This window comes from Haliaeetus leucocephalus, unplaced genomic scaffold (genome assembly GCF_000737465.1).
Source record: "Haliaeetus leucocephalus isolate CR32 unplaced genomic scaffold, Haliaeetus_leucocephalus-4.0 Scaffold166, whole genome shotgun sequence".
In the NCBI taxonomy this organism is placed as follows: Eukaryota; Metazoa; Chordata; class Aves; order Accipitriformes; family Accipitridae; genus Haliaeetus; species Haliaeetus leucocephalus.
In genome coordinates, this window is record NW_010972602.1 from 677,173 (window position 1) to 692,193 (window position 15,021).

Genomic DNA, 15,021 nt, shown 5'->3' on the forward strand with positions numbered 1-15,021 from the left:
ATGATGGGGGGTGTGTGTGTGTAGGAAATGCAGTTAGGGTCACTCTAGAGTGGCACAAATGAAAACCTTTGCTCCACTTTTGAAATCCTAAAATAAAAAATTTCTTCTTCATAGACTGTTAATTCCAGACAGAGATGGTTTTTTGTTTGTTCTTGTTGTTTCTTTTCTAGTGAAATGCCATAAAAATGGAAGGAATTTCTAAAAGTTTCAGTATGGAGTGTGCCTAGGTCTCTATCAGTGATTGGTACTGACTTTAAAGATCATGTTACCTATCTTTCCCTCTGTACAATCTGATTATTGCATTGGGCTGTTATCTTAAATCGTATGCCAGGATTAAGAGATTAGTTTTGAAAGCTTTTTTTTTTTTTTCCCTACTGAATAGTTTGTGGTATCTTGAAGTTCCTCTACTGTCTTTATATTATCATCCATGCTACCATTATTGATAAAATAATGGTATCAGAAATATATACTTATATTTTTTGAAACAAAAAAATACTGGAAATATTTTTATCTTCAAAACACCATATCAAATATGCAGGAAATATCTGTATTTATCTATCCAAAATTTTTATTTTTTTCTGGAAAAAAAAAAAAAATTAAGGTGCCCCAGACAAACTTCATGCACAGTTCTGCAAACTGCTTTCAGTTATAGCTCTGTATGCAAATCTATAAACTCTAGATATTAAAAGAAAGCTGGATTGAGTTACTGATTCATAACCATCCTCAGAATTCACTATCCAAGTGTTCACAAGAAGTAATGTCACTTCAGAGTCCTATCATTTCAGAGCTAACTTGTTAATTATGCAGACAATAATTAGGAGATTCTTATGTCTGTAATTTTCTTAGTCAGCTATGTAGATATTTGCAACTACAGAACCTTGATTTTTTCATAGCATTTGTATGCTGGGCATGATGTATAGAAAAATGGATTCTTATATTTTTGCTCTTCAAATACACAACATGATTTTAAACAGTATGAAGCATTCAGCTAGCGTAACTGATTTAGTGGGAACTGACTGATGGTTAGTAATATTTTTAAATTATTTAAGATAGTTTTAAAAATTAATCAAATTTTTAATTAATTAAAAATTCCTAGTTACTAAAGGAGGTGAATGGGAATGAATGCAGGTATTGGGTAGTCTTATCTTACTTTTTAGGTGTCCTTGCCACATTGGAAAGTGTTGCCAGATTAAAACATATTATTGTGTGTAGGCTGAATGATACTACTGTGTTTGCAGTACACTGTGGGAAGAAATTGCCATGATGAAATCTAGAGAGCTGCTGTACAAAAATACCAGACTCACAATCTACCGTGTTTTGCAGTGTGGAATTTTTTTTTCGGTCCTTACTGGCAGTTACGAATCAGGGAAGAATCCTCAGTGGAAGTGTGGTAGTTGGAGTGTGCATGTGCATACACATATTGATGAAAAGCTCTATTAGTCCTACTCTGTGCTGCAAAAATAATTTTAAAGTCTTCCCCCCTCTCCCTGAAGCATCTTAGGGCTAATTCCAGAGAGATGGAGAAACATAAAAGTGGGATGCAGAAGGCAGAAGTATTTATGCATAAACCAGAAGGGGAAAAAAAAAGTTTTTAAAAGAAAAAACAAAAATAAATGTAATGATCACTTTGAATTGCCTATACTAGACACTACTGCTTATCTGTATCTGTTATCTTTTCTACCCTTCTCTTCCTGAAATATAGTTTTAATATGTTCACAAAGTTGATTTGAAACTTGCAGCAAGAAGAGACTATAGAGCACTATCTCAGGGAACTATTAGCTAGTGATACCAAGGAATATGTAGGTTTCAATGTGTTATGACTAAAAATAAGAAGGGGTAAACTTTTTAATCTGGATAGCTATATGTGGAATGAAGTGTGTGTGTATACATGTGCATATATGTGTGTGTATAGACACATACAAATAGTTATATAAATGTCAGCAAAAGCCGCTCAAATACACTAGAAGAGATCTCTAGTGTTTATTGGGTGTATTTTAAATGGAGTTTTTCTTTCCATATGGAATGTATTTTCAAGCTTCTTTTCCTTCTGCCCTTCACCTCATTGGAGTATTCATTTTCTTTGTACAGAAGAGCAGCAGGAGGTCTGTAAAATGACTTTTTTTTTAGTAAGGACTACAGGATTTGGCCTATAGTTTTAGCGTAGATGAAAGAAATAATGGATTTCTTTGAAAAAAACAAGGAAAATCGGGACCAATTTGTTCAATACTACACCACTGTTTCCAGTAATTGCCTTGTACAGTTTGCAAGTCTTTCTGCTTCATGTAAATAGATTAACTTCTGAAAATGCCTTATAGCTGTGAGGTGGGGCCTTTTGAAGGAGATGTTCTTTTGAAGGTTCATTGGTCTCTTAAACACACATTTTTTTCTTCAAAGTAAATCTTGTAGACTCCCTGTCACAGATCCTTCTTGTTAGGAATTTTGCTTGAAGAACTGTTTGAATTTCAATGTCAGGTATTACAAACAAATACATCTAATGCCTCAATACATTTTTCTTATGGTCAGTCAGTGGCCCTAAATAAGAAAGGGAACCTCTGATAATTTGAAATCTATTCCTAGCAACCCTTTGAAGAAAAAACCCAAAGTAAAATCTGAGGGTTTTGTAGTTACTCCTGGAAACTAAGAAAGGGAATGTAATTGTAAAGTAAACTTTTGATTTTTGAAGCTGTTGGAAACAAAAAAACCCATCCCACAAAACAACAACAACAACAAATACCCCCCAAAACCAACCAAACAAAAAACAAATTTCAGAAACCAACTCCCACTCCCTTCCCCAAACACTTGGTGAAACTCTTCTGATTCATATTTATGCAATGGTGTTACAGAGTTACAGAATAACCTGGGCTAGCAAAGCACTCAGGACATACCTGCCTGTATCCCTTGCTTGGAGCAGGGCTTACTTCAGTGTTAGTTGCTCACAACCTTTTCCAATTGAGTTTTGACTCTGAGGATGGGTGCTCCACAGCTGCTTTGGGCAGCTCGTTCCAGTGGATGACTGTCCTTGTGAAACTTTGGTTCTTTTATAGAGTCAAAGTTTTGCTCTATGCAATTGGTGCCTGTTGTTCCTCAACCTTTCATTTTGCACCTCTGAGAAGTGTTTGACTCTGTCTTCTCTATAACCACCCACCAGCTAGTTGAAGACAGCAATAACATTCCCTTTTAGCCTTTTTTTGGTCTAGGCTGACAAACTTAGTTTTCTTATTCTCTGCTTCTTCATCATGTGCTCCAATTCCCTATACTTTTATACATAAGATAAATGAGAGGTGCAAAACTCTGTAATAGAAAACAGTGCAATAACATATAGGTAGGTTTTGGTCTTGGCTCCTAAATAGAGGAAATAATTCATTATAAGCATGTCTGTCATTATCAGTTTAAGCTGTCAAGAGAATAACAGTTGTATTTAAGTTTTCTGTAGTGAAATCCTATTCTAGCAGACTTTATTGATTGCAGGACAAGTGGTCTGTTGTACATATTATGCAGGAGTGAGGCCATAAGCTTTTAAAGCATTTACCTCTGAATTTCTTTCTATAGCTAAGAATGGCTATTTTGTTTGATATAATTTTGAAAATTCGGATATGCTATAGTGCAAAGGTTTTGTAGGATACAAATCTGGAAAAAGAAAAGGTACTTTTAAGGTTTGGATATGGAGAAAAAGAATATCATAATCTCAAGAAAGCTTTGTAATAAAAGCTAGAATTTTTGCTCAGTGTCTCTATGCAGTTGTGGACATAAGGCAGTACATACCTCATCTTGGATTTGAAGCCTTTAGCTATTAGACAATTAAGGGAGCATATAGATTACTTGAAAGCTTGTCTGGCTTATGTTGAATTGTTACAAGATTCCTGCAGCTCAAGGACACCATCTTGTTAAGAAAACCAGAAGTAAACTTGCTTCTTGAAGTCCAGCCTCATTTTTACAGTTGGGGTCTCCAGGAAGGAGAATCATAAATCTAAAATGTTATAAAATATTTTCCCATAATTCAAGGTCAAGCTATAAATCGAAGTTACCAGTTCCTTTGTTAGATATGTATTTTCTCTGGTTCTTAGAGCTTAAAGCTTCTAAGAAGTGACCCTTTAAATGCTATTGACATTAATTTTAGCAGCAAATGTGAATATTAACCTCGCTGAGCTGGGCAGTATGAAGAGCTGCTTAAAACAAGTATATGATCAAATGTTTCTGTCTAACATGGAACACAAAACATGTTCCATTTACCCAAATATGGAACATGTAAAGGATCCTCTTAGCCTTCCATCTAAAAATAACAACCATTTTGCAACTTCTTACCTGTGTAAATACTCATGTACATGTTCCTATATACAGCTACACACACACTGAGGATCCTTTGGATCACTCCTTGGGAATTCCCAAATGCTTATAGAGCTGAGTGTAGAGCACAGCAACCTGACATCTTGATGGAGTTGGATATAATGGAGCACATTGTACCAGTGTTCATGCTTTCTCTGCTGAGATTATTACCAGCATCTTGCTTTCATTTGCAGTGATCACAACTTTTTACTTCATGATCTACTTTTATCCTCTACTCTCCTCCTCCCATTTCCCTCCCACACACATTTGCATTGTTCATCCTGAACACGTGCTGCATGGAGCTGGATTAATCAAAGCATGCATTTCCCTGAACAGTAGTATGGTTAGGGGACATCTGGTGAAAGAAGAAAGACTCTGTCAGTGCTTGTCCCCAGCTTAGGAGAAGGACAGCATAGATCTCTGCACTAGTAATACAATACGTCTTCCAAATATGAATATGTTCAATTTATTCTAAAGAATGCTGCAGAAATGGCCATAAAGCAACAGCTATGGCTTTCTAACCATAGAAAACCCAACCTCACACCTCATTAGCTGGTAAGGGAAGGAGGAGATACTAGCAACTGTGTATACAACAGGTAGATTGAAATGTATGGTTAAACTACAAGCCAAAACATACTGAGATATAACACACATCCTGTCAAATGTACTGCTAAAAAATGGTATTAGGGAGGGCTATCTAATGGACCATTTTGTTCTGTACAACATGTTCAAGTCCTATCTTGTCAACTGGATTCCATCAACAAGCTGAAAGAGCAGCCAGGAGCCATGCAGAGTGAGAGATGTGCTCTCAGCACTTGGACTGGACAGAGCTTCAAGTTTCTGCACACTTCTGCAACCCCTCCACTGCCCCAGACCAGGGTTCACTGGTCCTGCAGGACCTGGGAGTTGGTGTCATGTATGTTTTAGTTCAGCGCAAACTTCAAATCATCCAATGTATCATGACAAGAACTAAGAAACCAGGTTATCAGTTTAGAAGAACCTGAGGCAACTGACTAAAAAAGTTTTACTGAATTTTTAAAGTAGTCCTTAAATGAGAATTTGTGTAGTATTTATCTGTCACTGCACTATTCCACTTCAGTAAGAAAGTGCTGGCTCCTGTGGCATTTCAGACACAAAGCCATACTGGTGACAAGAAGCTTGGTACCTCTGATGTACAGAATGAAATGTGAGATTCTAATTAGATTGTCCCCAAAGGACCAGTCTTTTCATCCAAACAATCCAAAGGTAAGAAGGCATGCACTGACATAAAATGTTTCAATATGTTAAAATGAGGTTGGGGACTGGGGGGCTACATATAAACACTGCTGTTTTTAGCTCCCAGAGTATTTCTTAACTTCAGGGGCCAGCAGGGAGCTGCATCAAAACACCTTAGCTGATCTCCAGAAAGTCCTTCTTCAAAGAGATCTACTAGAGACAACATGAATGAAATTGTGGCATCACTGATGTAGCTTGGATTTCACTTACCTGGAAAAGAAGTTTATATGCAGGCTCTCAGTTATGAATTTTGCAGCTCTGCCCCATTGCTAGGCCTTGGTAATTATCATACAGGAACCACAAAGTGAAACTGTCTTGGAAAGCTGAGAGCAGCATCACTTTGCAGGCCAAGCTGAGGCAAAAGCAGAAAGCAGCAGTCAGGAGTCTTTATTGTTTTTCAGTTATATCAACTTCAGTCATAGCTTTTTTGGGCCTCATAGTCTTAAACTGACAGTCTTGAAAACACTGCTGCTGATCTTTCATGGTGTAATTGACAATAAAGGCATTAAGTGTATGTAACACTGCAGTTAAACAAAACTTGCTTCCAATACGTAAACTATTGATAAATGCAGCACAAGAAGTATCGGCAGTAAAGTACTTTAAGTGGGTATTTGCTTGGATTCAAGACAGATAATCTATTTGACAAGACTTTTGGGTTTTGTTTTTCCTTTTGAGCTTTTGCTTGATCAATAAGCAATTTTAAGAGGTTTTGAAGATTGGCGTAGATAATTTATAAAAATGGTTTAACAAAGTTTAACTATTGTAGATCACGCAAAGCTAACTCTTTTTTTTTTCCTTAATTAATTTGAATGTTAATGAAGGCATGAAACTCTTTAGGTAAATAAGTAAAGATGCATGATCTTCAAGGAGTTCAAAGGTTGGATGGTTGTACAAAGAATATGTACATTTTCAGCCTGCTGAACTTTCCAACACTGAGCTAGGACATATATCAAAACCAGACTTTCTCAAAAACACTTTTTGTACTCCCCATTACCCCTTGGAGCACAGCAGAGGCCACTATGGAAACAGCAGAGAAAAGCTCTTCCCACCTCCTTTTGGAACTTCTCTTTTCTCACCCTGCTTGTGTTCCTCATGCAAACAAAAGGGATTGAAGACTGAACTCCCCACCTTGCCCAAAGGTCCCCAAAGTTGAGGGTTTGATTGGGGCTTGGTTTCCTCAAGACTGGTATTTGGCGCTTTCACTGTCCGAATATTGTAGTAGTATGCGAAAGATATCACTTCCAGCTAGAAGGATAGTGATAGTAGAAGTCTGACCTTAAAGATTTAGGATTTAAGAATCTGTGAACAGTAGTGAGAAAGTTTAGATGTTGGTAGGTATTTTTTCAGGCTAATGTGGGAAACTTGGAGAAAGGAAGGTTCCAAGGGCAAGGAATAGCACAAAGGATTTTCTGGGTCAGAGACAGTGGAGGGCAGGCTGGTCTTATTTTGTTCTCTATTATGATCTGTCTTTAAATTATGTTCCTGTTTACAGTAGAAGAAGGAAAGGAAAATTATCAAATTAATTGCTTTTCTTAGAAAAACTTCTTTGTGCATCTGTATTTTTCTATAGTGGTTGGTGTCTTCCACCTAAAATGATAGTGAGCTGGAGGAGGGGGTAAAATTTGTCTGAAACTTCACCCCTCCAGGATGTATCCCCATTGATCAGTATGGGGCAACTTGCTGAACATCAGCAAACTGAAAATAAAGCTGGGATGTCAAACTGAAATGAGGTTGATATCTTTCTCAGTATACCTTTGTCTGAAGGAAAAACCTTAATTTTTGTTTACCAGTTTACAGGCTTGATAGACTGACTTTGCTTTAGGCAATGTTTAGCTAACAAGTTTTTCTTGTTTTGCATTAAAAAAAAAGTTTTAAATAATGCCTCTATATTTTATCCCAGAATTTCCTAAACTCTTAAGTATGAGAAGCCGACGACAGACAAAGCCTCTTGCTAAATAATTGTTGCATGGAGTTTCATCTTCTGTGATGTTTCCTAACTTACTAAGTATAGGAAATAACACTTGCTGTAAGGCAGAAAGAGGATGTGCAAATATTTTATGCTGATCTTGGGAGGGGGAGAGCACATTACCTCAGTTAGTATGTCAGCCTGACCTTGATATGGGAAAAATGAGCTATTCTTGCTATGCCAGAATTCATACTCCTAACACTTTGTAATTTTTTAAAACAAACTGAAGAAAATAGCAATACTAAGATTTTTGCCAGTGTACACATGAGCACAAATTATAAAATTAGCTGTTGTGAAATTGTGATATTTCTTTGTGAGACACGTGAATGGTTGTGGGGTTTTTTGTGTGTGTGTGTGAACTAAAGGAATCTGATACTGTTTTATTCCTGTTGTGATTCAATTGTTTACATACTCTGAGAATTCCAGGTGTTTTGGGAATATCACAGCATGGACTGTTTCAGCATGGTAGAGTACAAGCTTTCCCTCCTCCTCCTCCACCATTCTCTTTTGGCTATTTTTGGCTATTCCATTGCATTGTATGCAGTAAACATATTGTATGAGTTTATAAAGCCCCAGCAATAAGTTTTTTGAGCTTTTCTGACACAATTAAAACAGCCAATTTGTGCTAAATGTCTTTGAGTGTTTCTTACAAAATATCCTACAGTGAAATCAAAATAAGCTATAAAACAAAAATAATGAAACAAACTTCTTTATTTCAGGTGTTTAATTTCCCAGTGCTGTCTTTTCTCTTACCTGTTTTTAAATCACTCAAGTATTTACTTGGCTCTCTGCCACAATTTGTCTCGCACAAAAGCCTACTGTTTACCTGGCTGTTACTTTAAAAGTATATATTTCCAATATTTCTGCACCACTGTTAGCTGACTTTAATTATGCCCATTAACAAGAAGTGAAAGAGAAGCATTTGAAATTGCATAAATTACTTTTTATATAAATACTCATTTTAATCCTTTTAATGAAATTGAAATACTTGAGTGTCTCTCTCACTTTTGCTCAGATTTACCTTCTGCACTTCTCACTCAGACTAGACACCAGTCTACCCAAGTAGGATGATTTTCACTGAACTTTCTGAATACTGTAGAAATTTGGAGAAGGCCAAATGAATATGTATCTAAAAAGATCAGCCAGATCATCTTAAATTTGGTAGGTCCTAACTGCAGATCTCATTTTTCCTGAATAATCTAATTATCTTCAGTTTTTCTTTTCCATTGTCATTTTTAATCTGCAGTAAGTGTTTTCTATGTCCCAAGACAAATAACACTCTTGATTAAAAGGAAGGATGTAATCAGTATGGAGGTAGCAGAGAAAATGAGAAGGCTGATAGTCTGGTAAATTTGGATTTGATGTAATTATTATTGCAGACAACTAATCAATTTGAAATTTTTTGACCAAGAAGTACATATAACATGCAGCAAGTAACCTTCTTTCCATGCTATTGCAATGCATCTCACATATTTTTTACTTCTGCTCTTCACCCTTCCCCCATTTCTTACATATGTTGTGAAAATTTTTTTTTTGTTAACTCTGACTCATTTTATGTCAGTCAGGGAAGATGGGTGGTAATACCAGTTTTTTTAGCACTTCTACTAAAGGAGCAAATAAGCAAGGTACATGGACTTTCACAAGACTGAATAGAAACTGTTTCTGTGGCAATACTTTAAAAATGTATTTCAAAAGTGAATGTCCCAGGATGTAGCTTCATGGGATTTTCAGTGTTACAGAAGTCTTTTTATGCTACAGAAACTCCTCAGAAAAGTTTGTCTCTGCTTATAGTGAGCTATTTGTCAATGTTTTCTTCCAGTTTTGATAACTCTTTTTCTTTAAAGAAGGCTTGAATTTACTACCTGTGGTAATTACTTTGTTGGTTTTATACTGTGAGAATAAACAAAGACAACCAGTGTATCTTTAGACAGACTTTTTCTGAGGTTCAGCATTTTGAACTTGCCACATTTTAAGATGGCTTACAGTGTGTGTGTGAAATATATAAATTGAAGAGCTTACAGGCAGGGAAACTGAAGGAGGGGGATGTGACATAGACCCTGATGTGCAAGGTAAATCTATGGGATCAGTCTGGTTTCCTGTTTCAAACTCAAAGGTGGATATTATGAGTTAAGATTATAGAAATCTTCTGGACTCTTAGCTTTATAGCAGTAGTTTCTTGACAAGCCACTGAGGAAGAAGTAATGCCTGCCACATGCCTATCTTTGGAGACATCTATCTAACCCATTTGGACAGCCCCAGAGAGAAAAATCGTGTCAAAATGTGGAAAAGGGTAGCAGATGGGCTATCAGAAGATGGCTGACAGCATTGCTGTAAGCAGACCAGCCTTCTAGGTAAATATTTGTGGTTTATGCTTGTAAATACCTTGCTCAAAGTAATTTTTGTGCTTCTGTACCATAATGACTGCAGTCAAATGTGGGAATACATTTCTATCCAAAAAATAATCATAGTTTGGATGTTAGGAAAGTATTTGGTATAAAGTTATCCTGTATCTTATTGGAAAAATGAACACAAATTCTCTTGGGTATAAGCACTGTCATCTGATGGATAGAAAACACTGGGAGGACTTGCAGACCACAGCTAATAGTGTGTGACAATGAATCTGGCATCCTAGGTGGGAAGCAGTCCGGGTGGAAGCAGAAAACAGTGCTAGAAGCAAATAGTACATAAGTTAATGTCACAGATGATACCTACTTCAGAAAAACTGAAAAATGGTCAGAGAACTCGCAGAAAGCAATCTGATCTACTCATTTATGACACAGACTAGCCAGCAGTTAGCTCTAGCTTCAGAATAAACAGACGTGTCTTTAATTATTCTACAGAGCACAAAGGAAAAAATGTCCAAGAGATAAGGGAATGTCCAGTGAACTGCAATGAAGTATGTGAGTGCTCTTTTGAAACCAGAGTGGAAATACTTTGGGAAAGGTTGATTCTGTAGGCATTTTCTTCTTTTTCTGTGTGGGCTCTCTTGTGTTGGCTGGTGTTACTATTGCTTTGACTCGTGTTCTGTCAGGCCTTCTGCAAATATGGCACAACTATGACTTTCTGTATGGTGCAGGTAAGACAGCATTTACTGCAGAGTGTCATATAGTTGTGTATAATTTTGCATATAATTTGGGAAAATTAACTAACAGACACAGATTAGCTAATATAGTAAGCAATCAGCAAGCAAGTAATCAGTTTTGCTAAAGGTAGGGTAGATTTGGTGAAGGTAATAGGGCGGATCCTGCACAGAGGGAGCTTGTTTAGTACTTCTAGCTGCTGTGGCACTCCTGAGTTTCAGTATGATTGTGCAGAGCACAGCTCCCTGCCTGGCATTCTGCTCACTGCTTTTTAGAGCTGTGGTTGTTCATTTGCTGAGACAAAGTCACGAGTGTATATAAGAATCTAGAAGTTAGTACTAGGAGAAATGAAACTGGGCAAAAATAGGAGAATTGGACTAAGAGAAGGAAAAATCTGCCATTGTTGAAGGGCTCTTCTGAATGAGAGTTCAACAAGGAGTGGTCCATGGGTAGCAAATATTCAAATAAACATTGTCTCTCCTTTTCATTTTCCCTTTCAATCTGGATGGTGGGAGGATACGAAGAAAAGACACTATGGGTAAAAACGTTTATTTGATGTTTCATAATGTGAAAGAAACTTATTCATTGTGCAATTTTTGAATGCTGTATACGAAGCTAAACCCTGAGCTGTTCTCAGCATCCAGCACTCATTCAAAACCAGGAGGAGGAGCAGATGTTCAGCACAAATCTGACCCAGTGCTTATGGGTATGCTGCCACTGTCTAAGGGCAGCAAATTCTAAGGGGGCATGTTAAAAAGAGCTATTCAAGAACACACATTTCGCAATAACTGTGCCTAGTGTTATCCTGGAATTATTTTACATGTAAGCAAGAAGTAAGTGCCTGGCACTTCTGAGAATTTATCATAGACTTATTGCTCATTTTGGGCCAGATTGTAAATAGTGCCTCAGGGATACCAAAATATGAACTCTGTCCCTAGCAGGTACAGCATAGATCATGCAGTCAACATATGAAGCGAAGATGTCAAGTCATCATTGCCTGAGGGTTGATAGCAGCATAGCAGTATGCCTGCACAAAAAGCTGTATTGTTTACTTTTGACCTTAAAATAATTTGAACCAATATGACTTTAAGTAAAAATGTTTTCTTTCTTCAAGAAATAGTTCTTGGCAATTGCAAACAAGCCTGAAACAGTATGTGCAAAATCGATTCCTTGGCAAATATCCAACAAAAAATTAAGAGTATGATAACATATATTCTCTAGCACAAACAATGTTTTCACAGTAAGGCTGTCAAATTAATTTTACAGGATGAAATGCATTATGGAGGTAGCTCCCTTTATTTAAACAAAGTTGCCCTTGGGAGGAATTTGTCCTGTGTCCATTAGTGTTTGCTAAGGTGTGTGCCTTCAGATTCTGTGGAACTGCTTAAATCTGATGTGCAGCCATGCTGAATATCAGTGTAACTGAGCTGAGCCATATGAGCTGACTTCCATGCAAGGAAAATTATGCAAAACAAAGAAAGTCTGCATAACTTTAAATACAAGCAATGTATGGAGTATGTAGAGATTTTCATTTTTATTGAATTACATGCTCTGTACTTGATTCTTTCAAGGTCTCTGGACAAAAAGAAAACAAAGGTGGGTTCTCAAGAATACATTTCTTGAGAAAACTAATTTATACAATGTTTTGTAAATACATTAACCCAAACCAGCATCAGGTTTAGGTACCAGTGGAGAATGTCAGTGACTGAATTAAAAAAACCCAAACAACAAAACCAAATAAAAACCAAAAATCCAACCCAGTTAAAATTCTTTGCAATGAATGCCAAAGTGATGCCATATTGACTTTAAAAATGTGGACTTGGAAGTTGTGTTGGGTGAGGAAGTTGAATGTCCCATCATTTATTTGGCTAAACTCTTTGCGAAATGAACACAAGGTGAAACCAAGCAGCATGAAATCGTATGGAGAGAGAACAAGAAGATTGTGGTTTCATTGGCACCTTTCAGTCACAATTCCTATGGCATTGAACACAGCAAGCACCAGGAATAATGGCTTCTGGGTGTCATGGGCCCTGTGGGTGTTAGTGTGCAGGGTAAGCATGGCTGTTATTTGAATCCTGATGGCACATACAGGGTGGCCCAATCTTTTGGGGGCAACCCATGACAATCCAACCTGAGACACAAATTTATTTGGCTTGTGACCGTATGAAAATGCTACTCATACCCTGGTTACTCTTGCCTTCCCTCCATCTTTCCAGTCCTGTGGTACCAGGCAGAGAAAGGGAATGGTTTTGGGAACACTCTGTGGGGTGGAAGAGGGGAGTCTCAAAGTCGCTTATATGGATGAAGAGTTCACGGTCTCTCTGCCTCTAGGGTTTTTTATGGCTGTTCTCTACTTTCCTCTACCCTTCGTTGGAATAGGAACCAGCTCCTTGGCTTCTCCCCAAAGAACAGCAAGGGATTTTTTAGCTGCATTAACATATGATAGAGTTGTTCCAGGGCAGAGGTGTCATGTGTGCTTTTTCCCTCGCTCGCTCCCTCCCTCTCTCACACACACACAGAGACACAGATGCTACTGTTACTTGGAGAGAGGAAATAAGGCAGGAGTCTGTACTGAAAAAAGCAAGATGCCACATACTCTGAACCGCCTCCTAGTAAAGCTATTGTAGAGCAGGGAGCTATGGAGAACTGCTTATGTTTATCTGGCCTACATGGGTACCTTTTTACTCTCCAGTAGTTGCTCATCCTTTCCCTTTGTTAGATGTATTGAAAATGCTGTGGCCCCTTTTTGCAAGTTTCCTTCTTCAGTACAATTGCCTTCATGGGTGACTTCATTCCCTGTGAGCTCCTGCATGGCATGAGCAGGTACAGCCCAGGCTGTCCATTTGGTTTTGTTTGAGTCAGTGAAATACTCTGGGAAAGGAAATCTGTTTAACCACAGAATCAAGCATGTTCAGCTGAATTTTTTCTTCCTCTGCCTTGCTTTTGCCTACACAGTGTGGTAAGACCTGGCCAAGCAGGACCACCGCTATGTAATGATGCCTTCAGAAGCAAAAAATATGAAATGCTTTGTGTAGTAGTGTTTGAAGATCACACCATGCCCAGTGCACTCTGTAATCTGATGCCTTTGTGCAGCACAACTTATAAAACGAAGCTACAGAAATGCCTCCTGGTAGAAAGGAAGTTGACAGCGACTGTGGAGGCTATTATAGATCTTGGTCTCTCTCAGCAAGCTCTAAGATTGTTTGGGATCTGGGCAGAGCTTTTGCACTATCTAGGATCAGTCACTGAATAACTACAGAATTTTTGCCTGATGTTTTATGAAAGATTGTGCAGGAGGATGGGCGTATGTAGTGTTTTGAGGATCACAACTCCTTGCCCTGATGCTGCAGTCTCATTAGCAGTGGGGGAACCAGACCTCCCTCCTGGCTTAACCAGGGGCACAATTGACTAGGCCTAGGGCTAAGATTCAGCTCAGGGAGCAGGAACAGTTGCCCTTCCACTTCCCCCATTTAGGGAAACAGTTTAGGGCTGGCACTGAAAGGTCTATCTGTGCTGAGACTCCTCTTTCCACCTAACTCAAGTCACTCTGCCAAGAACAGTGTATATGTGGTTAGAAGGGAAATACTTCCATGCCAGAGGGGCACTCTTGGTTCAATGGAGGTGTACAGAGGTGGGAGAGAAAGAACTGGGAATGAGAGTTGATGATATCTTTACCATCATCTCCTTATTCAACAACTATTATTCTCATGTGGGACATCTGGGTCATGTGTAAATTGATCCAAATCAAAAACACTGGGAATTTTCATTGTATCTTTCCATAGAATAATTTGATTTTTCTCCCTCCTTACATCATCTGTTTCAGAAATCTATTGCAAGGATGGAGTATCTGAATATACAGAATCTAATAGTACGTTTCTTTGAGATTTAATTTCATTCTTAGAGTAGAGCCAAATGTTTTTTCTGGCAACTGTCAATCAAACCCAGTTGTAGTGTATTTTAGGTGTTGATGCTGAATATAGCCTGCATATATTCCCTTAAAATATTAGCTAGTTCTGAAATGCAACTAATTTTACGTTTCTGTTATTCTTTGTGAGTTTGTTTCATATGTTATTTGCCTTTCCAATTTATTAAAAAAAAAAAGTTTAGACTAGATGTGGGATGGTTAATTTATGTGCAAATATATGGTAGCTTCAGCATACAAATATTTTCAAATGGCATAATTAGTGTCATATAACAAAAATTTATGTCATAAACCACTTCAATTAGGACAGAATGAATCTAATTATTTTATGATTATGATTTCAATGTATTTTCCTGTAAAATTATGTGAATTGGTTCATAAGAATATTTGCAGCTCATCTGGAGCAAGGACATATTGCTTTACTTCTTTGTTCTTTGAATTTCCTTTCTTTTCTC